This window comes from Nomia melanderi, chromosome 6, assembly GCF_051020985.1.
Source record: "Nomia melanderi isolate GNS246 chromosome 6, iyNomMela1, whole genome shotgun sequence".
NCBI classification, from domain to species: Eukaryota; Metazoa; Arthropoda; class Insecta; order Hymenoptera; family Halictidae; genus Nomia; species Nomia melanderi.
The window spans coordinates 5,680,120-5,704,118 of record NC_135004.1 but is presented as its reverse complement, the minus strand read 5'-3'; the positions used below and the strand labels follow the sequence as shown (position 1 = coordinate 5,704,118).

The 23,999-nt window shown below is 41.7% G+C and overlaps 1 long non-coding RNA gene and 1 other non-coding gene across 2 annotated transcripts; both read right to left on the bottom strand.

Moving 5' to 3' along the window:
- Positions 1-828: 828 nt before the first annotated feature.
- LOC143174577 (uncharacterized) lies at positions 829-23,420 on the bottom strand. Its single transcript, XR_012998736.1, has 3 exons — positions 23,329-23,420; positions 2,359-2,496; positions 829-1,830 (listed from the first exon to the last, which is right to left on the bottom strand). It is a non-coding gene; the product is annotated as an uncharacterized LOC143174577 (long non-coding RNA).
- On the bottom strand, positions 9,330-9,401 carry TRNAQ-UUG (transfer RNA glutamine (anticodon UUG)). The gene has a single exon. It is a non-coding gene; the product is annotated as a tRNA-Gln (tRNA).
- Positions 23,421-23,999: the final 579 nt, after the last annotated feature.

Genomic DNA, 23,999 nt, shown 5'->3' with positions numbered 1-23,999 from the left:
CCCAAAGGACAAAAATTGATATTTACAAAATATGTTTGATATGGTATTGTGTACAAATAAGTTGCTACATATCGAATTGCATTATAGATTACATAATCAGATTCCACAGAAATCTGATTGCACAGTTGCCTGCTTCGCAAATATTTTAATTCACTCTCGAAAATCAACTGTTACTGCATTTATACAAAATGTAAATATAAAACACACAATACAATATAAAACATTATTGAACTTTATATTTCAACGAAAACGTATTAAAATTGTAGCAGTTATTTTATTATATTTAACTTAATAAACATACGTAAACAAAATCTTAATACTCCAAAAAAATTCATTTATTTCTGTCATGTTTTTTGAATATTTAATTATTAGAGAAATTTATACAAAAATTCTAAAGTTTCCAATAAATTCGTTACTAACGTCTCGCGATCGCTCTATTCTTCGATTTGCCGCGATTTCTCGCGTCCACCGCGTCACAACGTCGCCACGTTGGTGGACTTCCACGGATGATCGCGGCCGATGCGGTTTAATCTTACGTTTCGCCGTGCCGCGATACAGTTATCACTTATTTACGACGTCTCGAGGCGACGGGCGAAAAAGAATTGCGTGTCAAAGCCAGCCGGGGCTGAGCGTCGTGAAAATTTTATACCCGCGGAATCCTCTCTATCTCGACGTGCACGCCAATCACCATCAAGGCATCGTAGCTTCCTGTGTTTCATGGCCCGATACAGTTTACATAAAACTATAAAATTATGGTCGTAGCCGAAAACCCCTGAGAGGAGAGGAGGATTTCCGTGGAGCACAGGCGGACGGTAGCGGGGGCGAAAAGGAGGATGGAAAAGCTATATCGTAAAGTCGATGGGGTATTTTTACATGAAGTCATTAAACCCGTTTTACTGCGAAACAAAGTGCCTCCTCAGCTCTCTGTCTCCCCCGCTACGAGTCGCGCCGCTTAATTACTCCTCATCGCCGAATTAAGGAGCCAGATCGCACTCTGGTTTAATGAGAGACGAATGTTTAATGAGCGATCCGCGGCCTCCAGTTCGCAGATCTCACGACAGTTTTCACGGTGTAAAGGAAATTGCGCGACGGCTTCTTTCGTTGTAAACATCGGCCGAGTGGCTCTACTCTTAGAGACTTAAACGCGGAGCTATTCAATCCCTTTTTACTGCTTAATACTACGACAATAGGATTTTTCGTTGCAACAATTTGTCGTTAAATCATATTTATTTCAAAATTTAAATGTTCAGTTGATTGTATTTCAATATTCGTGTTTCTTGTGAAACGTGAAACCGATTTTACAATTAAATGAAACCAAAAGGTCCGAATGTATCTTATTTTTACGCAAAATTGAAGAAACTATAATAATAAATATAACTATAGTGATATATATGACATTATTGCAATAAAAGTATAGAGTTTGAAATTTAATCGTTACAATTGTTCCGTTAGGTAAGTTCTCATTTTCTTCGAATCGAAAAGGATATTTTTGTATATGTAATTTATTTATGAAGCATTCTAGATGCAGTTGATCAAATACTGTTACTTACACAGAAAGAATTTTGATTTTACAAATATACAGGAATTGATGCAATCTTTTAAAGCTTCTTCGAAATTCGGTTTCCATTCCTTGACAAGGTTCTCTATTTGCGTGACCGACTTTATTCCCTTTTACCCGACATGTTGCCCTACCTAAAAGGGGAACAAGTGGACCTTCCGGGGTCATGGTCAGACACGAGGAATTACCGAAATGCTGTTATGTTCCTGTTGTTGCGTCCGTTTTCCTCCAAATCTGGGTCGCGGAGATCACAATGGAATCTTCGCATTGACCTGAAAAAGCGTGCAAGTATTTAGATAGCAGGTAGCATCGACGCAGCACATTTCTATTCGCATCACGAACGGTGGTAAGGATATTGGATTGGAGCTCAGCGTTAAAAAACGAATGGAATTCTCAAGTAACTCTCGTCAACGAAACGAAACCTTTTTAAATCGAAAATGCGGGTCAAGGTTTCGAACTTTAACACAAAAGTCTCCGGATCCAGGATTTTCTCCGACAAACACATCAAATGTATCTAGAATCTAAAACGAGGATCAGAATCAACGAGAAATACACTTCAACGGTTATATAATTTATTTATTAAGTTAGTTATAGAATATAGTTTATCAAATTACAAAGCAAACAAATATTTCAATCATTTCGTGCATCGTAAATGTGAAAAACCCACCATGACCAGATGTAAATGTAATTAAATATTTTATAAAATATATCTGTACTAAAATTGTAATAAGCCACATTTGGCTGAAAGGTTCCAATGCGTTCAGCATATTCTCTCAAAATAAAAAAAAAAAAAGATTTACTTTTAACCTCACGATTCTCTTCTTTTCTCCAAGATTTAAGATGTCACCGAATTCATCTCGTAGCGAGCGTCCGCCATGATGGTTCCACGCATACATTAAAATCCGCCTAAAGCGTTCGAAACGGGGCGAAGTAAAAGCCTGGGAACGAAACGAGAGATCGTATAAGTCTACGTTGTTAAACTGTCTCGTAGACAAACAATTTTTAAGGGGCAGTTAAATTGCGACATTGTGCGCTCCATCACGGTGATCATTCAGTACGGAAGAGGGGCCGTTTCCGGGGCCATCCGCGACGCTGCGATTCGAAGCCGCGTTATTCAGCCTCCTTTTTTTACGCGGCGTAGCGCTGTCGGCGTGGCGACAGAAAATTTCGCGTCTTATTTAAACGTTCCACCCTCGACAGGTTTCTTTTGCGAAGAATGGGGCGGGCGAGAGGAGAACGGGGACCAGTGTCTAATATCGTTTTTTACGATATAAGTTCGAGGGTGTGCCGTGGAGCCGCGAAGGGTTACGCCTCGAACGCGCGCGCCGCTTTCAAACAGCGAGGATTATAATTGACGCGACGCCCATAAATCTCGAATATTTTGGGGCTTTACGGCGGCCCGGGGAAATTGGCCCGAGAAGCTCCGCCTATTAAAAATATGCAAAGTTACAGCGTCGATTTTATCGCGGCCTCTTCTCATCTGGGAATATAAATTCAGATTGGTTCAGCAAATCGTGCTTGTTCTCCTGTATCCTCTGAATTCCTAAGCGACGCTGTTTCTTTAAACAATTGAATTTATTTACGGAGCCGAAACAGGCTTAGCAATACTGTGTAATCTACATTAGCGAATGAATGAACCTTTGTACCGGGTATTTCAATCGGAACGATTTTGGGATAAATCCTTTACATCTGGATTTCACTGTCGTAGTTCCATGCTTTTCTAACGAACATTATTTTTCAATGTGCAAATTATTTAAGGAAGAGTGCTGAAACTGTGCACTGTTGTTTCTATTGTTATAACATAAGTCATTTGCTATCTAACAATTTTCTACGTCCAAAGAAATGAATGCTGCACGTAAAATAATAAATACTATGTACCAATATTTCAAAACTAAGAAGTATGCTCGAATAGATATTCGCGGTTCAGTTTTCACCATGAATTTCCGTATTTTCCAGAGCACTAAAGTCAAACCGACTAATTCCCAGGTCCTGTTCCGAAGACAATTTTCGGGCTGAACGAAAAAGCCGGTACGATCGTTTTTCGTTCGGCCGTGCCTCGGCGTATAAACGACGGGGGTGGCTGAAGTTACTTTATGCTCCGATTTAAGGAATACGCCGCGCCGCGGCCGTAAACCATAAAGATTCAAGTCATAACTCGAACGGTATCGCATTTTATTTAATTGCCCCCGCGGCACACTCCGCGGGCCGAGTGGTGGGGCGGCGTTCGCGTGCATAATATTATTTATTGCCGAAGAAGCTGTTAAACTTTAATGCCGCCCGAGCGAGCAGCGCTCTCAAAATTAAACGCGATAAAATGTTTGTTATCCAATCGGGTCGCGGCTTAATGTCCCAGCGCTTCCCTCCCCCTCCTCAAGGCCGGAGCCCACGAGTTGAACGGGAAACGTCTCGCTATCTCGTGGATAAGACAGCCCACCACTTGAGAGAGGGCTTTAACAGCCACGTTGAGAGTTTCGGAACCGTACTACGATCAGAATTTGCTGGCCCAGGGCGGTGTTAAAGAATTATATCTGTCATAGCGTTTGGTTTCTTGTTGTTAGGCTTTGGATGGTTATTCGAATTTGTGTATTCATAGGGATGTGAAAATAATCGCTTTTCGAGTTAGGGTTGAACGTTGAGTTCTCTAATTTCACGCTAAAATGGCAACTATATGTGTATATCGTGTGGAAATGAATAAGTTTGAAATGAATGGAAATCGGTTAATATGTATTAATGCGATGGAAGAATATTTGATTACGATGATTTGATTTTCATCGTTTTGGATTCAGCGTAATTATAATAGCACGTTTCGCTAGAATATTATTATATTTCTTTTACATGTGAAGGTTATTGATGTAAGTGGTGCTCTAAATTTATGAGTTTAGCTTAAGGCGATTGAAGTGTTTATTGGAAAATTGATTTCGGTGTTTCGCTGACATTGCAACTAGTTTCAACCATCGAAGAGTTGAATAACACGGTGACACAGATGCGGAAACCTGCAGCTTTTAATATACATTTACGTCTTCTTACATTAGTTCAACCATTTCTTTTTATTGAGGAAACCATAAATGGATCGAAACACAGCGTATTATCAATACAGAAACGTTCTTATAGGTATTAGCACAACTGGTTGTACAAGATACTGATAATTATAGCCTCTGTTAATACCAGTAATTGTTGATATTGCTGTTATTAATGAAACCGAATGGAACTAATAGACGCAGTCTGTGTCAACAGATTAGATAAACGTCATAAATCTATTACTACATTGTATCGTTCGATGATTTCATCTGTTATTATCTCGTATTCTTGATACTCTCTTCTAATGAAACATACATAAGCCAATACTTATATGACATTATATTCTTACTGCTAAAACGAAAAAGGGTATAAATGCAATTACCAATGAATATCAAATTAATTACTTTCAATCAATCGTGTCATGCCCATAAAATGGATGATCTAATAATTACCAACTTTCTCGCGCGACGCTTTTAGTTTTATAATACATATCTCAATTTTCCACATAATACAACGAAATACCATTTTTTTACTACCTACAAAATAATTGTGTCTATCTCGTTCAAGTTCTCCAAAATCCCAATCAGCATCCGAAGAAAATCCATGTATTCTTTCCAATTATCTCCCAACTCTCACATTGAACAATTTCAATTGGAGATCCGCGAAACACGAAAAATCACAAAGAATAAAATGACCGGTCTCCGACATATCCCTCGCCGAACGATCCCGCGGGCTCCGGTGCAACGGGAATTGGAATAGTCTGCGACAGTGTTCTCGTCGGCGTTCTTGATGCTGTCTGGACTCGGTGAACGTCTATCCGCGGACGATGCAATTCCGCGGGCGAAGTGTCAGGACGATGGCTCGTGTGACTCTCGATTACACGTTCCGTCATTACGCCGAGGTATTTTATCGTCTGGCTGAGTTACGGGGTTCCGCTCGTTAACCGGAAACTTCCAAGGGATCGTCCCGCTCGAATTTAAATTGAGAAAGTATTTTACGAGCGCGCAAGAGTTTCACGGTAGCGTTGTCACATCTTGATGAACTTCCGGTAACGATCGTAGGAAAATGTCCCGACCCCTCGTGTCCCTCGATCCCCGCTCCTCGTAGCCTGTCTACCGATCCGCTATTCGGGATCGTTCCTCGGGAATCTGGTCCGCGAAACCGGCCATTCAGCCGAGATTAATGAACGACGATCGCTTACACGGCCCATTTATTCCCGATTGCGAGCGCAGAGGCCGGGTTATCATAACCGATCGTTCGTTTGGTGATATCTTAGAAATGGGGTATCAACACCTGTGGATTTCGAATTCGCAGAATGCTGGTGGACGTATGGGAAGGGAATGGTTATCAATTGGTTTCTCGATCAGAATTTCAGTATTGTAAGTTGAAATTTCGAATGAAATTTGATGTTGGTGTTGTTATTATACTTGTGCGCTATTGTTGTGGAATAATGTATAAACCTATGTGGTTGGTTATAGGGAAAATGATAAAGGGAAAGGGAAAAGAAATATAACTGCTTTGTAATTCGAAAGGAAGTAATTGGCATTGTAATTTTGTAATATAGGAATTACATTTTCTGGGTGACTTTGATGTTTCTTCAAGTTTCTGAGTTCTCGATTTCTATATTGGGTAATTGGATTCTATAGTTTAGATCTGTAAACTGCGGTCTTTTTTTTTAATATTTGTGTTGCAGAGTAAAAAGAGGAACTTTAGTTTCTGCTGCACATCGTCACTGTGATCTAAGGAGTCACTCTTAGCATGATAATTCATTATAGGTAAACACAAGTTTATAGTATGTTAATATACTATGTAGGCTATAATCCTCAGCTTTGAGTTTCGTCCGCAATGAGAGGAATTCAAATCAAATCTGTCGTCACAGATCGCGGTCAAGAATTTATATCAATATTTTATCCTGCTATGGAATGTAAAATCACATTAATTGTTTAAATCACAACAAACAACGCGTGAGCCGGCATAAACGATCTCCATTAATGTCCGTCTTTGTGTTTTATAAAAGAAAGCTAGCTATGAGTAAAATCTACTCAATCATTCACTCAACAAATCAATTAGAAAGATAAAAAAAACTTTTTGAATAATAGAAACATTACGCTATTGTACACAATATTTATATGATTCTTAATCTTAACTACTAAAATAGTTCTTCTAATACAATTTGAAGCATCTGAATGAACTATTGATTATGTAAATAAAAAAATTGTTCACTACTATTGATATAAATTACATATAAATGTCCACACGAACTTTTACCCAATCACACTTATAACCGAATGATTCTGTTTCTTTTTTCATGCCCTCACTTTTCATTACAAAAATCCGGTGCTAACGAGTTAACACGCTGCACTACTTTCGGAAAATGTTCCCGTTGAACAATACCAACCCGAAACGCCAAATGCCTCGGAATTAATTAGCACTCATCAGCCCAGACGCATTAAACCCGTTCCTATCCAGAAAAGGCTATTACACTTGCGAGACCAGGATCCATGACGTGCAGCTATTTTTCATTGAGAATTACTTTTTAAGGCTATGAGAGGAATACGCGTTTATTTCGCGAGCAACCTGTATAAACGGCCACCTGCGGGGCGAATACGGGCGTACGAGAGTACACGCCCACCTGACAATACGCTGTCTCGACGGAATCGTAAAGCCGCCGTTTACGCGCACCGCGAAATTACGATAAACGCGGCCGTATATACAGGGTGTCCCAGTTAGGTATATACCGAGTACTCGAACATTTTGACCGGGCTTACAAAAACTTCGCCGTTCTAAATTCTAAATAAACGAGTACTCGAATACTTGGGCAATACAACATTTTCGAGTAATCTAAAAGTGTTTACAAAATATTGCGATATCGAGTAAATTGATAGGTGGAATTAGTTTAACCCTCTGCAGTTCAGAAGTTTGTCATTGGAAATACTCAACATTTTCTGAAATACAGACGACATTTTCTGAAATTGACTTGACCAGAAATCGCTTATCGAGGGAAAGCTTTACAATTTTGCTGTGTCAAATCCATTAACGACTGAGAGGCACCACTGGAGTGCAAAGAGTTAACTATTAGACCAAAATAAAACTCGTTATAATTTCAACACAAGATCGTGTAAGACATATGTTTATATGAATTTTTGTTTGTTTTAGTCACGGTCATTTTAAATATATCTTGTGAAGGCAAACAGAAGTTCAGTCAATTGAACAACCAGATTGCATAGGACATATGTTTAGATAAACTTTTTCTGGCTGTTTTCATCTGCAGAATTCATTTTCAAAAGGTCACATCGATAAACTTGTGCACCCTGTATTTCACAGTTGGAACCGAGGAATAGAACGGCTTGGAACGCTCGTTACCCCGCTCTGATTTCGCGCCGGGTGAATTGACCAGCGCTACGTCCGCGGAAACATCGGATGGACGTCCCTTGATTAATGTTGATACCGGGAAACAACGGTAATAATGCGTTCGCGTGCGCGAGAAGAAGCGGCGGGGAAAGGGACGGCACGTAATTTGCGTAATTTTACTATTCGCTTTGGCGTTTTGCGATTGTGATCGATGAGGGCCGGGCACGATAGATGCGGGATTGAGGACGTTTGTCATATAAATTGGTAAATTCTAGTTGGCCCCGCGGAAAACGGGGAAGTAGAGTGTCATGTCAACGTAGTGTTTTGTCCCTCAGTGTGTAAGTGAAATGATGTTGCATTGGTCTCGTAATTTTGTTTCGACATCGCCAATCTATCGGTGTTTTAAGCTCGCAGACAATAACATTCACAGTTTCCAATTATCATTGTATTTCTTATTAATTATCGACTGCAACAATGCTTCTAAGAAATAGTAACACTGAATACATCCACGTTCACCAGAAACTGTCATTTCTAAATTAATTAATGAATCATTAATGGCCTCCCGGATTCGGTGTTATCCAATAATCTCCACGATCTCGTTAGCCACGTATATCTATATTATCTAAAGTGCAGAAGCGGCCCCGTTACTGAAGAATTGGCTTGCGACCGACAATTATTATACGTCACCGCGCTCATCTATAATTTCCCCAATTTTAATCAATTCTTAATGCCAGCTTGCGCGAAACCGTAATCTGTCATCGGAACTGGATTACTTACATTGTTTCAACATCGCCGCGTATAACCCTTAATTCCCCGCTCGCCGTAATTGGGGCTACGATGCATTTTTGATTCGCGAACCGCACGTCAGGTAGCCCGCCGCCGGTGCACAGATTGAAGATAAGCCGGCGACGCGTCGGTCGGGCCGAGGCCCGACCTGTATGCGGCTTTCGTGGAAGCCCGCGATAACAGGCCGTGTACGCCTCCCATGAATTATCGAATTGCATGTATAATAAATGAATTATCGCGATTAGACGGGGCCCGCGATGGATCCGCGCGTTATATAATTACTGATTAACCAGCTCCCCGGCCGACACGGGTGGATCCCGCGGACGTATAGACGCGTCACGTCGATCGCTGACACGTGAAACGTGACGTGTGGCAGGGCTCCATCGGCTTTCATTAAAAATAATCGAGCAACGAAAACGCATTACAATATTGCGATCTTCGCGATACGAGCGCGTACCCAAAAAACGAGGAACTGTAGAACGACGAAGTTGCTTGAGCAAGATTATTGTCTTTTGTATTTTATTTGTGCATGTAATTGCGAAAACACGTTTGATAAGCAATGAATGATGATCGATGATCCATATTTTGGCAGGAAATTTTGAAGAAAAAAAATACTAGGTCCCACCGAGATTTGAACTCGGATCGCTGGGTTCAAAGTCCAGAGTGCTAACCATTACACCATGGGACCTTCTTTTTAGAGCACGCTTCGTTACGTAACATTTTGGCCGATAAGAAAGATATTGTTGTTATTCTATTGTTTAGTATTTTTTTTTAGTATATATTAACTTTTTATGAATAAAGTAAGTAGTCGAATACGTTTAATGTGTTTTCTCGGAGATGTGGAGAACTAAAATTAATAATGAATTAATTAAAAAGAAGACAGATAAAATAAGATATTGCAAAAGACATTAAAGAATTATCTAAAAGTCGAAGTTCGACAAAGAGTTGATATTATTAATCACCACTCTTCCGCAAACAAATGCTTTAATCTTCTTGCGTAAAAGCATTAATAACTAACGTTTATGCTGTATTGGATTATTATCTACTTCCAATTCAAGAATATATTAAAGGTAAAACATACCTGCACTACACAGTCTACACTTATTACTATCTACATTCAGAATAACTATGCTAATTACACGTGAACGTGAACCTCAACACTAAAAACCAAAAACTAATTCCACGATCAAAAGAAATAAACAATTTACCGACTAAAACAATAAACCACTCACGTGTTATCTTCCCAATCCCCACCAATCGTTTATTTAATCAACAAATCCGAACTTGCACCCCCAATCCGACATTAAATCCGAGCGTAAGCCGCGAGCGTGCCTGACCCGTCCCCGTTCGTTCTTCCGAAAGGAAGAAAAGAAAGAACATAATGGCAATTTACAACCTCCCTCCGTGTTCTCGACACTTTTACCCCCACCGGGATGAAAGAGGTGGGGGGAAGGCTCTTGAACCATTTCGCGAGTGTCGTCCCGGATCGGAAGAGGGTGAGCAATATATAAATTCAGACCACCCCACGCGGGTCGGGGTGAAAGTGAACATAGATTTCGAAAGCATCGACAAGCAACAGAGAAAGCGGGCGACGGGGTGGCAGGGGGTTGGATAGGGGACGAGTTCGAACGCATTCCCCTTCACCGCGTTGTCGCGTCAACCCCTAATTGAACGGAAGCCAGCAATAAATATTATGTTTCTTTTCATGGGGCCGATTTTATAATGGCGCGCGTACTCTTCGCCGTGTCTAATGCCAGGCGGAAGCGGATGTGCAATCAGTGTGACATGTGCTCGTGGCCGGGCCTCCACGAATTTATTTTTCTCGTGCCGTTTTACGGTCGAACCGTTCCACGGTTGTACCGTCCCCCCGAACAACCAATCGTACAGAAATGGTCGTGCCTCGTAGGAAACGGTAATCTCCGCTGGCCACTTAATAAAGGGTGAAATTAGGTGACGTCACAGTAACTGACAGGTGTCCGTTCGTCTCTTAACGCGTGAACTGCCATGAACATTTTGAACGTTTTACGCAACACTTATTATTTAGATAAATAAATAGGAATAATTATTAATTGTTTGACAGTACAATTCTTACGTTGCACTGTTATCGAATTAATTACGTTGTTAGACATTTTTATTCGATAATTCAGGAGCGTCAATATTTGGGGATTTTTGTGGCAGTTAATGTGATAATGGTTGCCTCGAAAATCTGAATTAGATCTGCTGCTAATTGATAATATTTAAACCTATATGACTGTTTCTCTTTAGCCCTGAGAAATTAATAAAATGCTAATTTTATTTTAACAAATATTAATGAAATTTAACGATGACACTGGATTAATTTCATTTAATATTGCCACATATCACATGCGAACTGCCTCGATATTTTTAAGCGGTCGTAAATAATCCTCTACACACTTCACGCTTCAAAGAACTACTAATCTCTTTTTCTTACCCCTGGTCGAAAGAAATAAAAACACGAGGCACCCGATCAAATTCTATTCCTGCACCTCGAATCGTTCAATCCTCCGAACAAATTCATTCTCCGCCGTGCACGAATGGAATATTAATGAAAGCCAAACAAACCACGATCGAGGGGCCCGGGACGCATAACATACTTGACACCGATCATCCTATACTGTCAATATGATTAATGGAAGCGAGTCGGTTGTATACGTGACTATTCACAACCACCATTCATCAAAGGGAGGCGAAAGAACAGGTGGGTCGCGGCGATCCTCCGCTTTGTCTTTCCTCGCAGCTCCGGAACCTGGGATTGAAACAGTTCCAAAAATGACTGTTTCAAACTGACATATATCGATTCCGATGGAACCAATTATGAAAAATGAAAAAATATCCATAACTACTATAAGTGTATCAGTTCTGAACATATCAGTTACGGTTTCAGTTCTTCACAAAAAGTATGATTTCGTCTTCATAACAGTTATATTTCAACTCTATATCAATTCTGTATTCTAGAATAATCATTTTCGGTTTACTATCAGTTATAATTCAGTTCTACCTTAACGACGACCACGGAATCGGAAAATAAGAATTATAGAACCGAATTCATCGTGTGAAACCTGAAAACGAATAATTTAATTAATCGAATAAATTGCATGCAATAAAGCAATGTGTGGTTTTATAATAGCATTTTGTAACATACATTCATCCTTCGAAGAATAGGTAGTTCGATTTTTTATGGAAAGAGATTTCAGAAGTTTGAAAAGTAGATTAGAACCCCGTATAACGCGATTAAAAAATTCACGTTCACAATCTCGCGTTAAATTCTCTTTTTGGTACAGGTTCAACTTCTTTCTCTGCTTGTATTACTTTTTTATGAATAAATCCACTTTTATATTTATTTTCCAATACATTTTTGAATGCGTTAATGGAGTTTATTTATTGTATTGTATCAAACCTTGGTTTATTTATTGTATTGTATCAAAACCGATGTGCCCATAATAATTATGAATATTTTCCAGGTCCCATAACTGTTTCAGAGAATCTCCACTGTTCCATCAAAGTCGATATCATAACTGTTCTCAGTTTCCACCCCGAACCTTCTCATTCTCCGTTTATGGTCCTAGACCCTAGGACCTAGGGCAAGCATCCTCTCTCTGTGCGTCGCTCGGCGTCGCGGACTGTGACTTCCGGTTCCTTTCCGATAATTAGAAACAGCCTCGTCTCGCGATAACAATAATGCCGCGTGCTGCGGCCCTCGAGGGCAGTGGGCTCGTTCGACATCAAAGCGGCCGCCCCCGCGCCGACGTCCTATGCATCAAGGCATCGCTAATGAGATTCACTTTACAACGCGCCCGGCTACGCTCCGTTTCGCGCCGCACAGCTTCCTTCGTCCCCAGTTCGATTATTTTGATCATTTCGACGATAACGCCCTGTGAACGACCCCCCGGCCGTCCCTTGATTCACTCGTTTCGCGCCTTTGAGGCGGCGCCGATCCAGCTTCTGACGTCCTTTCACGCCGACCACGATATCTCACGCAATTAAAGTGGATTCGTGAAAAGGTACTCCGCGCATTGTTCAACGGAACAGGATCGATGAGACGATTCGAAGGGAGCATCGGTCTTTGCGGCGACCACCAACGACGGCGAGGGTGGAACAGCGTTGGTTCAGGTGAAGTTTCGAGGGTTGATAGTGCATGTGATCTTAGATAGAAATTTATTGTGCCCACAATAGAGTAGACTACCTTTCAGGAATATTCGATTGTTTGTCGAATACTAGTGGAAAGATTTGAATGAACTTTGGTTAAGTTATTTTTTACTCAACCGAGTGTAATGAAATAATTGTGACACTGAGTTTATTATAATGCTGATTAACGAATGTATATATACTCAGAGAAAATAACGGAGTAACGATGTTTTCGTATCTATACGATTGAAAGCAGCGTTTAAAAGTTTATATAAGAAGACTCGATCCAGTACCAAGAAAACATCGATAAAGTGATTATCTCAGAATAAATTTTCTTTGCTTTTATTAATGCAGAATGTTACAGTTTTCCAAACAGGTTTATAATATCACGAAGGTTTTCCCCTGGAATACCTGCCCGTTATCTCGCTGACGCTGTAACGCTTTATACCGGGAAGAGAAAATTTGAAATGTCCATTCGCCGCTATACTAGACCAAATTAAAACATTTAAATCGCTGGATAGATCCTCGGATACCGCGTTTCGACGTATCATACAGCTGCCGTTCGCCGATTTATGCAATCGTATCTTTTACGATTCAACGTTTACCGCCGTAAATTCTGCGGGAATTTCCCTAAAAACAACCGGCCAGGAATTTATTGACGATATTTTACTGGATGTTATTGCGTTCTTAAATTGAACACCACTTACCCGGAAGATTCATTGCCGGGCAACAGGCACTTTATTAAGGATTTTATCATTCCACGGTATTAAGTGTGCACGGAACGGTCGTATATGTTACCAATTATACGCGCTACCGTCTCCAGATACGATTATACATTTCCGTTACATCGTGTGCTTAATTGGATCGATCATTTCTACCTGGGTAATTTCAGCCTGACGTAGCGTGCACCGCAGATCCCCGTGTATATTACCAATCCCGGTTGCCGTGAAATCGCGTATACCCGATCACCTTGTTTTCCTTATTTCCTAATCCCCGGCGTTCGGGAGAATTACAAATTAAATCGTAGCGAGGGGTCGCAAGAAATTAATTCTCACTTTCAATGACTCGATGATAGTAATCGACACGATTAGAATATTTAAACTGACGCTCACCACGTTCATACAGGCCAATGAAGAAAGAATTGAAGGATCTAGGTACTGTGGTGTAAGTACACCACTCACCGAAAAGAAGCGAATGTAAAGATACGATGTAGACAAATAATGTTTAACGAAAGTACAGTGTATTATTTAATAAAGATAGTTTTGCTAAAAGGCAGTTTCGCGTTATGCTAATAGCTTTCTCTTCTATCGTCCTTGAATATTTCAGTAGTAGCCACGATCGCCGCTTTGCAACGTCTCCGGAGTTTCTAATAAAGTTGAAAGTAAATCTTTCAGAGGTAGAGAAAGTCCCTCGGTCGAAATACTTAGAGCATGGCCAACTCTAGCCGGTGAACTCAATTACGACTTGAGTACCCCGAAGCAACGATGGTATAATCAAGCTCAAGCTTGAAATCGCTACGAAGGAGGCGACCGAGTTTCAGGACGTGCTCTGGGCAACTCGTTGATTGAGTAAACTTACGTGGACGCGGACGATTCTAACCGATCCAGTTTCTTCTTTTCGAGTCGTTATCGTTTTCTTTACGATAATAGTCCAAATTGGAAAGTTTTAACAGTGCTCAGTTACATATTGTACCATTATCATTTTAAATGGGCATTAATATCTAGATTCTGTTCGTTTAAAGGCGCCTATAAACCGTTAATTATCGTTTAAAAACTCGTGGTAAAAATTTCAAATTGACCAAATATAAATATCACTTAATTCTGTCAAGTTCAAATTAAATATTATTTTTCTATTATTAATTGTATCGATTTCGAGTAAGTATAGAATGAGCATGGAATTCTTCCTTTTAACGACTTACAGAAATAGTAATAGATGAAATAGTGCTGCTGTGTTGTGTAAAAAATTATAGTGAAAATGGGTTAATTAAACAAGTAATGTACGTATTTAACAGCTTTCGCAGATATCAAAAATAACGTCTTCGATTGTCTTCCATAGTGAATAACGTTTCGCGTTTCCGTTTAATCCTATCATCGGTCATCTAAATCGGAGCGCTGTAGCTCGGGGCGATAACGGGACGATGGAGAACGACTATTGCGGCGATAGTTCATTAAAATATCCATGAATACATAATTCCCGGCGCGGAGAGCGAGCGGCGGTCGAATAAATCGATAGCCGTGCGAGCGGAAATCGCGATAGAACAATAATTCTGGCGGGTCCGCGCGATTAACCGCGCCCGACGAAAAATATTCTATTTCACTTCCGATCGGCCCTCCATTAAAATTGACGATTATTTATAAGCGCGCGCGTCCGCAGGAGAGAAGAGGATCTCACCCCTGGGGCGCGAATCGAACGCGTTTCAATTTTCATTCGCCCGGGGTCCCTGTACATTGCCTAACATTCTGCCATTATTAACATCGCGCGCGTGTAACTCGTCGAATCATTGAACAATATGGCAGACGATTTTCGCGCAGAGTTTCGTTAATTTTTAAACCGTTCGAATTTACAAGCTCTTCCACGTATTTCACGTTTAATGTACATCTACTCTTCTCCACGTTTTACGTGTGTTTACAGTTTGTTAAACGTATTAAGTCAGACTGTAACCCTTTTCGAAAGAGAATTTTTTTCAATATTCATAACCTTCAACAAGGAGAGCTAAATTATATGTCAAATTCTCAAATACTATAGGAAAAGGAGACGGTGCATCAATCTTCCGTAATTTGAATAATTCAACTACGCGTTAGGTAACTTTTGTATATCGGATGTGAAAGTTTGACGTCTCCAAAATTACGTCAGATTTAATCATGGCCACGAGAGTGTCCACATCTTCAAGTTAAATTCCCCAAAGATTTGAGTATCTTACTAAATTCAATACACCGAATACAATACGTATCCGCTTAAAGGCTCTAAAATAACAAAGAGACACTAACAACGATTCTAACTCGCGCCAAGTTTCTTTCTAATTATCCGACTCAACAACTGGAACGACCGAGCGGGAAAACAGATTCAATCCCCCGTCCACGAATAAAATAATTCTATCGGAAGAAACGACGGCGTAACGTAGTCGTGGGGTAGGAAACAAATTGTCCGACATCCTGCCATTAATAATATCGACGACGCGTAACTCGTAAAACGATCAAGCAATATGGCCGGCGATTTTCTAGCGTTCCTCGCTTCTACGAATCGAGTGCCGGTGGAACAGGGGGCGCGTTAGTCACGGGCCATTTTGCCACCAGCCGTGACCTGCACGCTCCTTTATTTTCTAGCGTTAATTCAAGACTGGTTGTCGTCCTCGAGGAAGTCCTCGCCCCCCACCCCTTCTACGTTTTTCCCCGCGCGACGCTTTAAAATCCGACCCGGTTCGCGAGAACCGGTCACGTGCCGGCACAGGGGTGCATCGTAATGCGCTCGTCACGGCACCGTTTCGGCTCCGTTGCTCATACGAGCATCGGGTTGCATACGTAATTAACGGGAAGCATTAACGGGAATTAACAGTCCGCTTAACGGCGCGGAAAAATAACGTGAGAATCGCGCACAGACGGCGGACCTTTCGTGCTTCTTCGCATACGCATAGACGATTCGTTTAATCTTCGTTCAATCCTTTGAGTTACGAATTTTTTATTATTAAACGGTGTTTTAAACTATTACTGGTATATATATCTTTGGTCGAGATACCTTGACGTAGAATTTATGGACGTTTAATACAGGTTGAAGATTAAGTACTCGAATGAACGATGTTGAATGTGATGAATGAAATGCAGTGAATTTGATAAATCGCAAAGAAAATTTTGAAAGACAAGGGGTTATCAAAGATGACATACAAAGCGATAATACCTTGAGAACAAATACAGCAGCAAAAGAAATCTTCAAAAAATAAAGATCAAGTGACAAGACAAGATACACAGAAACCACTACATTTTCTTCGCGAAAGTACTTCACCCGTACCTTCAAGATTTAATTTTAACTCTACCAGAAATAGTGTCTCGGCCATATACGGATGACGTGGCAGCGGAAGCGTTGACTTCATCCCGTACCGAGAACTGTGTCCGATCACGCCGCGAAACTGGGTCAAAAGCGTGCAGGAGGGGATCGGACCGAGGAGGGTAGGCTAGTTTCCGCGGTAGCCGTCCAATCGGGCTGTTCCGGTTTTTCCGCGGTGCGTTCTGTCCGGTAATTTTTTATCAACGCAAAATCGGCGCGCCTGCCGTGACAAGAATGGAGGAGCGGCAGATGCCGCGATGCGGGCGTTATCTGGCGATGGCATCTCGGCCGGAATGGAACACGCCCATTTCGGATCATTACCCTAGCCGCCGGTTATCATTTTCACTTAACGCAGAGGCTAGGCCTCGCTCGGGGGCCCGATAATGGCGGCGAGGGGTCGCGATCGACAGCTTTCGCGTTCTTTTGTAGAGGTGTCGTCCCTCGCACCTCTCGTCGCCTGTGCTTGACCACCCGCTGAGCGATTGTGCCCGCCTTAATGGCTCCTCAGTTCCACTGTGTCGCAGAAAACCGAGCGGGAAAGGAAGTTCAAAGGGCAGAGTCGAGAGGACGGACCCTTGGCTCCGCTTCTTTCTGCCCGTTGAGCCGTGCGCTCGAGTTATTAGCTTTGTCTTGATGGAGATGAATATCTTTGGAGGCTCGGCCGCGAGAGAGACCGGGTTATAAGTAACTTTGTAACGGCGAACGGTAGCTGAGTCACGGGCTTTTACGTCAACGCGAACCGTTACGTCGGCTCGGCTGCTCGGAGCTTTCTGCGCCGCCGGGGGCGCTTCGAGTTTGCCGTTCCTTGATAAATAGATGGGAAGAATCGTTCCGCGGTTTCAGAGCACTCTCTCTCTCTCTCTCCCTCTGGATCAGGAGGCGTTGCGCTGTGTCGCTGGAAAGTTTCCGTTTGCTAATCGCGACTGCGACGTTTCCGTTTCTTGCAGGATCCGGATGAATCGAGAGGCTTTGGGATTGAATCGTGTTGTTGGAGGGAAGTTTACCTTCTTCGTTGCTTGGATAATTAATAGGATGAAGTCTTCGTTGACTGGAATCTTGTGCGTCTTTTAACCATTGTTAACCTTTTATTTTCTTCGGGTATTTCTTTCTGCTAGTCTGATTCTGTAGCTGTTCTTTTGAAATCTTTATAGACTCGAGTGAAACGTAAGATGGCTACCAACGATTTATGGAATATCTGCTTCTAATATTACAACCGTATAGTACATAAACACAATTTTAATAATTCACAAGTATGCCCAGGACATTTATTAACAACAGGAACGCATTATACGCATTCCGTGAAGAATTTTATTCCCTAATAAATAAGAGGAAAATTTGATTACACCTTCATTATAGCTTGCGTTTGAATGTTTCCGACGCACTTGTGCAGGCTACAAACACGTAATTGTTCTTTTCATCTTTCCTCATAATTTTAACGATTCTATGCACTATAAAGAGGAGTTACTGTTATTGTTATTACATCCACAAACCATTAGCGTGTACCACGAATATGTTCCTAAATAAAAATAATATAATTTGATTACCTGAGGCGATGACGTTGCAAATGCTAAACTGAAAACCATTAAAACAATTCAAACTGCACATTATACAACCGTAAAAGAAAATCTGTAGCAGCAGACTAACCCTAATATAACACTTTTCTGAGCACCCTTATTTCGTTTAATTTAATTATCCTTTCTTTCTATGTTCTAGAATCGTAAGTAGCTACAAAAGATCTCAACAAATCTAAATTCTCAACGAATTATAATAACACAAGAAAAGCAGAATAGGAAAAAATTGAAAGAAACAAACAAAAGGGCGTCGTTCCTGAAGGGTTAAACACATCGCGTGACCCATTACCCGCGAAGCACGGTGGGGTATTTGTCCGATTTGAGCGAGCAATATTAAAAACATGTTTATATTAACTTTTTACTAAGATAATATAAAATTATATAGCACATAAATTTATTAATATAAATTATGTATAATTTTTATATAAATATATAAAAATATATATATTTAATTTATATAAAGTAGAGTGTATACTTATCGCAAAACTTTCATGGAGAAGAAAAATTCGTACAAGTTTTTCAAAACATATAGAAATTGTTGCGAGAAATTTTAAGAGTAAAATACGTAGTTAAAAAACGCCTAACTTTCGGGATAGCTGAGCACTTTTCAAGTGCTCCAAGGATAACAAAATTTGTACGACATTGTTTTTCACATATTCAGCTATCTCAAACGGCAAAAATTGTTCGGTTTAGATAAAATTTTTTAAATGGACTTTTAATGACCTGATCGGGCGAATACCCCATTGTGCGACGTCGCGCAAAGAGGTTTGTCTTACCTATCGTCGAACGGCTCTCTGATTTATTAACAACAACATGAACGGCGAACGACGGGAAAGGTGTCCGAAACTGTCGATAGGAATTGTCCGGCGGCTTGACAAATGGTCCGGGGGGTTGGCCGGGTCCAGCCAGTGGATTCTTGTAATTTTAGATTACACTTGGCTGGCCGGAGGCTACGGTTAACGCATGGCTAGTCAACCCCCTCGACCATCACGGAGTATCTTGTCCAGAAGGGTTAGATTAGATACGTCGTTCAGTTCGGGCCATATATCTGTTCGAACCCCGTCTTTCCATCGCTATGCGCGCACACCTAGCCTCTCTGCGTGCATTTATTGACCATGCGTGTCCACCCTTATGTGTGTTTTGCCCGTACCAATGATCCCTCATCGGCCGGTCCACGTTGTGTCTGAGGTCTGTCCACGCCGGTTCACGTGTGCCAGTCTGTGCATGCGCACGTCTGTCCGCGCGCGCGTGTTCACGTGTGCGCGTGTGTTCGTGACCGCGCGAGCGAAGCGGTGAGTTACGGGGCTGCGGACAGAGTGATGCATTGCCGTGGAACCGAGAAGGACCAGATCCCATGAGAATCGAACGGGGACCCTTACACCTCACACCATTGCGCACCGTGACAGGAACCCGGTGAATTATTGGAATATCGACGCCACCGGGCATTAAATGCTTCAATTACGATTATTATCGAAATGTATTGGAATTACGCGGGCCACGGCTGCGATACTTGAACGGAATCCGGGTGTCTCGGCGCTGCGGTGCATCGGACACGCAGTCCAAAACCGGAGACGATTTACGGGTTTCCAATTAAACGGCTGAAATTTCATTTCGACGGATTTACATCGATTGGTCGTACTTCGGGGAGGGTTGAATGGTTCGGAAGTCGCTATGTATAGATAAGTAGATCGACGAACGAGTTTTAATCGAGTTTTGTACTCCGTGAAATAAAGTGCCGTGATGGTTTCTATGAAGTTGATCGATTGTAAAGTATCGTTTTCCATTGCTGCTTATTACAAAGTCGAAGAATATCAAACTCAGTAATGGAGAAAACATAAATGAATCTATGTAAACGATGAGGCATGGTCTTGAAGTTGTTAGAATGATTTACAAATGCCACACAGGATTAAATATCAATTACAGTAGTGTCGCTATTAATGTAGAAACGTATGCATCATGTAGTGAGCAAATGAAGCAAATGAAAGAAATTGATCAACGAATGGGTTCAATATTTCCGGAGCGTTGTCCGCAAATTCTGGCAGGAGTTTTCGAGCAATATCGAAACCGTGTCGCGCTCGTGGTGTTTCCATGCGAAGCTCGTGTATTTTCTGGATAATAATTTCGTCGCGGGGTTTCTTCCCTCTTCTATTACCGACCACAAATTACCACGGTACGGCGGCAGTAGTTTTGATATACGGTCCGTACTCCTCCGCGATCAAGCGCGATTTATATGGTGCAACAATAACGTTTACCCTCGTTGCCAATGGCGCGTCCCTCCCACCTCCCCTTCATACCCTCTGTATTTCACCCCGTCGGACAGTTTTACCATTGGCGGAATCGCAACCAGTGCGAATCCATAACCGTCGCGGTTTTATACACTTTATCTGCATTAGCAGCGACCGCCGCGCACGCGTTCTATATTTATTACGCAATACAACTTTTATTTTATTTGCCAACACGGCGTTCTTTACGAGCCGCGGAGACGCAGAATTCCGCTTTACGGGCCTCTCAAGGGCCCGTTTAACGCTGATGAAAGAGGAAAGGGGAAAAAAATACATCACCGGAAACACTTTTCGAAAATTTACATTACCGGCCGTTCCTCGTTTACGCCGATCTATAAAAAAAAAGAACGGGAAGAAAACACGCGGCCACGGCTGCTAGGAATACGCGTTATCGCGGCAAGCGTCGACGGCTTTTATGCTTTTTATTGGACTTTAGCGTGTATAACTGTACTCCGAATGATCGCGGCGTTAATTGGGAAAACAAATTGTTGTTCGGGTATTTTGGGATTATATTTGTACGGTCTTTAAAGATTCTATGTCTCATTCGTGGAAAAAATATTGTATCATGTAACGACTAATATAACACAATGAAGTTTAATCGGGTAGAGAATCGATCATTTAATGCGAAATCTGAAGCTTAAGATCTCAAGAAGAAAATCAATCATTATATATTCCAGATAGAACGTTCCAAATATAAACTATGATCTCATATTTTACGTTGAAGTGAATTATCCAAGATTTTCATTCGAAAATTAATTTATGGATTGATTGTCAATTATTCGCGAATTCATATTTAATTTGTCCTTCACAAAATTTACGAAATGTCGATAGTTTCTGTTACAAGACGCAGAATGCCGGTTCTTCGTCCATGAAAATTTCACGAATCCGAGAGTGGTTGGACAACAGCGGTGGGTACACAGAAATCTTCCGGCATCTAATTGATTCGGAACGACTCAAAGTCAACGCACGCGGGTAGGAGGAGGGCCACAGGATCCAGCGACAAGGGTGGATCGCGGTGAAGGGGTGGGTAGCAGAATCGGTAATACAGAAGTTTCCGAGCGACCTCGTTAAAACTAACTCGTAGCCTTTTCCCAATCGCTAATGCGTCCGTCCGGCCGCATCCAACGGTACTTTATTTTTATTTAAAGCGACGAAACCCTCTAGACGTGCCGTTGGCCGCGTCGCGTCCCTCCGTTTCCTCCCGCTCGTGTTCCATTCCATTCCGGCGGCGGTGGCGGCGGCGGGGGCCGATCCGATCGATTACCGCGATTCAAATAAAATGTAAATGCCAGTACCGAGCGCGACTCGTGTGTTATGCAAATTTCGTTCTCCGGTAATCACTGAGTGGAAGCTGATGTCTTCCTACGCTGCTAATGGCCCGGTAAAATGAAAGAAAAAGAAAGGAAGGCGAACGAACAGAGAAACAGGGAGACAGAGAGAGAGGCAGAGAGAGAGAGAGAGAGAGAGAGAGAGAGAGAGAGAGAGAAAGAGAGAGAGAGAAGGAGAAGGGGGAAAATGGTTGGCTGCCCGAGGAGAAAATAACGTAAATACGAGCCGATCCCCGTGTTGTTGCGTGTGTTTTCCGCGTTCGACGTCGGTGTGCGTACGGGTACGTATCGAGGATGAAAAGAATGGAGAACGTTTCCGTGAAACGTTCCGGAGGGTTGTACTCCGGGGGCCACTTGACTTCAATAGTTTAACGAAATTGCCGAAGACACGTGGATTCCTCTCGTTCCCGACTTGATCTGATTCCCGGAGCTGCTACGATATTTATTTGACTTGGCCTGGCTGGCTGGCTCTCGTCTCGGCCGTCTCGCGAAAACTGAACTCGATCGACTGCAGCTCCGCTTCGGTACCAGAAGAAATTGAATTCTTCTTTGGAATTGGCGAGTCTTTATGCCCCCGGACGATTTCCCTTTTTTCCTTCGTTTCCTTGGGCGCGTTCGCTTGACGCAGGAGTGTTCGCAGCTTAAAGTTTATTCTAACTCGCGACGGGAGTAACCATTTGGGAAATTGATAAACAAGATGAACGCGAAGCAGGATAGATTTTAAAGTGAAGTTCTGCTGCTCATGTGAAGATTGTAAACTCGCGGCCGGAGCATGCTTTCGATTTTTCGAATGTTTCTGCTTTACGTAATGTGAAATTGGAATGCACTAACATTGTACGTAACATTGAAGTGGTATAAAGGTATTTATATCGTTGTATCGAAGCTGGTAAACCTTTTCGAAAGCATGATGCATTTTAGTAATCTTATATCGAGCGTTTATTTACGAGTAACATCTTAAACTTACTATGACCTTCAGTTTATACGACTATTCAACATATTATTGTAGAAATAGGAACGTTGGTAACAATTTTCTTCTATTGTTTTCAAATTCAAAAGTATTTTTGGAAAAACGAGTATTACACTAAATTGGAAAAATTGTAACGTATGTAACAATGTTTTAAAACGAAAGATGTTATTGGTTAAAGAATGAACTAAAGATCGCAGCAAGATTAACTAAAGCGGTCCTTGCGATTGCACCAGCGCGAGCAGTACATCCATTACATTCCTGGCCACTAATTTCCACCACTTACCCGTTGTAATTAATGCTGCGTGTCCAGGCCACCTTCTATCGAAACAATCGACGCCCGGCACGATGAAACCGCGCGCAGTGACAGTGAGCGTGACGGCGACTCACAATCGGAAACGGGGTGTATGGGATGTGGGCGCGAGAGATTCACGGTATGTGTGCACGCGCACACGAACAGTCGCGCGCGCGCGAGGAAGTGTAGCTGCAACAGCGCCGATAGGCAAATCCAATGGCCAGGATCGGTGCTCGAGGGTGTCCGGTAAACAAAGACGGACTCGGCTAGTCTATCGAAAGACGAGCCTACTGGAGAAATGGAAATAGATAGAGACGAATGTAGAGGTAGAAATAGATACAGATTGAAATAGACGTAGAGGTAAAGGCCGGTAAAGAAGGAGACAGAAGTAAAGAAAGAGAGAGAAGGAAGCAGAGATGAAGATAAAGATAGAGGGAGATAGAAAAAAGCAGAGATGAAGATAGAGCTAGAGAAAAATAGGAAGAAGCACAGATGAAGATAGAGATAGAGAAAAATAGGAAGAAGCACAGATGAAGATAGAGATAGAGAAAAATAGGAAGAAGCACAGATGAAGATAGAGGTAGAGAAATAGGAAGAAGCGGAGATGAAGATAGAAATAGAAATAGAAATAGAGACATTGGAAGAAATAGAATTAAAGATAG